Genomic DNA, 3,546 nt, shown 5'->3' on the forward strand with positions numbered 1-3,546 from the left:
TTTGGATGAGATTTTACATTTAAACTGGCAGACTCTGAGGGAAGCAGGTTGCACCCCTTCACTGCATGTGGGCATAATCCATTCAGCTGAAGGCTTGAACAAACCTTCCCCTGATCAAGGAGGATCCTGCAGCATCTGCTCTTTTGTGGTCTCCAGCCTGCCAGTCAGCTGACAGGGTTTGGAATTGCCAGTCTGCTGTTGTAAAATGCACCAGGATTTGTTTTAGTCAGGTGTGCTAAGATGACAGAAAAAAGCCAACTGCCTCTGAAAGATGGGTGTATTACTCACAGTTACTGAGAGAATGAAAAGCATGGCACAACAGTCACTGCCATAGGGGATCACTTGCAAGGAGAAGCAAAGAGAGAGGAGCTTGTACAAAGCCCTTCTTACCATGGTGGAAGGACTTGGCTAGGTGGAGATGTCTCCTATTGGGCAGGAAGCAAACACAAATATCGAAGCTTGTGAATGGAGGGTTTGTATGAAGAAAGATTTTTCCACACCAGAATAAAAAAAAAAAATGGCACCGGGAATGTGGCGATGCAAACAACCTGCGTCATTAGCATAGCCCCATGATCTCAATACATCAATTAAAGAATATCAAAAAAATACTTATCAGTTCCGGCGAAGATGGAGGCCTAGACAGACACCCTGTCTCCCTCCACAACTAAGAAGGAATACAACTACCTCACAACTAGAGACAACCAGAAGTTCCAGATAATCGAGCTGCATGGAAGGCCAACAAACAAGGATATAAAGAAGAAATACTCCTCCAGACAGGTAGGAGGGGTGGAGCCTGGATGAAGAAGACACGGTGTTGTGGCAGCAGCGGCAGCGGCAGTGGCAGGCCAGTGGAAAGCACAGTCACACGTTTTAAAAAGTCGAGAGGGACACCTGGGGAGGACTCCCAGCACCAGACCAGACCGAGCAGCTCAAGGTCCCAGCACTGGGGAAAATCACGTCTCATTGCTACTGACTGTGCAAACCAGTGGGGGTTGGGGTGAAGGAAGAAAGTGCCAGTCTCTCGATAGAGTCTGCTTGTTTAAAGGGCCCCTATGGTCCTAGAACGTTCACAAACCCACCCGCTCTGGGAACGATGGCCACGGCAACGGCTAGAGAGGCGCCAATCCCATACGGAAGTGGGAGAAGGGCCTGGAAAGAGAGCGAGTGCTGAGCAAGCGGCTTTGTTCCCTCTCAGACCCCTCCCCAACATAGAGTTCCACAACGTGGTGAAACAGGTCGTCCTTTACTGATACATACCTCAGGCTTCATCCCTTACAATGTAACAGGTGAGACAGCTCTACCTAAGACACAGAGGCAAACAAACACAGGAGCCTCTCAAGATGAGGAGACAGAGAAGTATGGCCCAAAAGGAGGAACAGATCAAGGTTCCAGTGGGAGAACTAAGCAATGAGGTTATGGCCAACCTCACAAACGAGGAGATATCCAACTTAACGGATGCAGAGTTCAAGGCACTGGTGATAAAGATGCTGACAGACTTGACAGATATGCTTAAATATGGCAAATGCATAAGGGAAGAAGTGATGGTTATGCTAAATGAAACAAAGGAAAATCCACACTGAACCAACTGTGAAGGGAAGGAATCCAGGATCAAATCAATTACTTGGAACATAAGGAAGATAAAACAGTCAACCAGTAAAGAATGAGGAAACAAGAATTGGAAAAAATGAGGAGAGGCTTAGGAACCTCTGGGAGAACTCTAAACGTGCCAACATCCAAACCATATGGGAACTGGAAGAGGAAGAGCAAGAAATTGAAAGTTTATGTGAGAAAATAATGAAGGAAAACTTCCCAAATTTGGCAAAGGAAATAGACATACAAGTCCAGGAAGCACAGAGAGTCCCAAACAAGCTAGACCAAAAATGGACCACACCAAAACACATCATCATTAAAATGCCAAAGGTGAAAGATCAAGAGAGAATTCTAAAAGCAGCAAGAGAAAAGCAGAGAGTTACCTACAAAGGGGCTCCTATAAGACTATCAGCTGATTCCTCAAAGGAAACTTTGCAGGCAAGAAGGGGCTGGCAAGAAGTATTCAAGGTGATGAAAAGCAAGGACTTACAACCAAGATTCCTCTATCCAGTAAAGCTATAATTTATAATGGAAGAGCAGATAAAGTGCTTCCCAGACAAGATAAAGCTAAAGGAGTACATCATCACCAAGCCATTATTATACGAATTGTCAAAGGGACTTACTTAAGAAAAAGAAGATCAAAATTATGAATATTAATATGACAACAAACTCACAACTATCAATAACTGAATCTAAAATAGAAAAACAAAATCCAACTAAGCAAACCAGAATAGGAACAGAATCATAGGTAAAAAAATAGTTATCACACCTCCATAACTGTGAGAGCCAATTCCATAAATCTTTCTCTCTCTTCTCCCCCCCCCCTCTCTCTCTCTCTCTCTCTAATTTGTATGCTAATCAGGCAGAATGCGTGATCACTGCTCTCAATCAGAAGTAAAATGTTGCGGGTAACTGGGAGGCACTTTGTGTTTTCCTACCTCATTGCCATTTTCTTTCATATACACACACGCTTCCAAGGGATGACTATGAATGTGATGTTCGATGTGGTCAATTTCATGCTCCTACTCTTTCGTCATCTCTGTCTCCTACCTATTCTAACTCCCTCCAGTCCCCAGGCAACCACTGATCTGCTTTCTGTCAATATACATTAGCTAGCATATTCTGGGATTTCACATCAATTTAATCCAAGAGCACACACTCATTTTTTTGACTTTGTACCCTCAACATATTGAGATGCGTTAATGTTGCAGCATGTATCAACAGTTCTTTCCTTTTGCTCTACAAGTACTCCATTATGTGGAAATGCCAGTTTGTTTATGCATTTGCGTGTTGAACATTAAGGATGTTTCCATATTTGGTTATTATACACAAAGCTTCTCTGAACATTCATATACAAGTCTCTGTTTTTACGCAGGCTTTCCTTTGTCTTGGACAAATTCCTAGCCCTAGAGTGTTTGGATAATGTAATAGCTGTACGTGTAATATTTGAGGAAACTGCTTGCCATGATCTGAATGTTTGTTTCCCTCATGAATTCATATTTTAAAGTCCCAATGCCCAGTGTGACAGCATCAGGACGTGGGGCCTTTCGGAGGTAAGTGGGTCATGACAGCGAAGGCTCCATGAATGGCATTAATGGCCTTGTAAAAGAGGCTCCGGAGAGCTAGCTCATCTGCCTACCATGTGAGAACACAGTGAGAGGGGACTGGGACCAACCAGCAACAGGTCTCTCACCAAACCAGGTTCATGATGGCTCCTTTATCATGGACCTTCCAGCCTTCAGAACTGTAAGAAACACATTTCTGTTATCAGCCATCCAGTCTGCATAATTTTCTTTATAGCAGCCTGAATGGACTAAGACAAGGCGCCCCGTGCTTTTCCAATGCAGCTGTACTATTCTGCATCCCCGCCCCCGAAGTATATTCAAGTTCTATTCCTCCACAGCTTTGTCAACACTTGAGGAAATTGGCATTATAACTTTAACCATTCTGACAGGC

This window comes from Furipterus horrens, unplaced genomic scaffold (assembly GCF_987537825.1).
Source record: "Furipterus horrens unplaced genomic scaffold, mFurHor1.1.pri manual_scaffold_17, whole genome shotgun sequence".
Lineage (NCBI taxonomy): Eukaryota > Metazoa > Chordata > Mammalia > Chiroptera > Furipteridae > Furipterus > Furipterus horrens.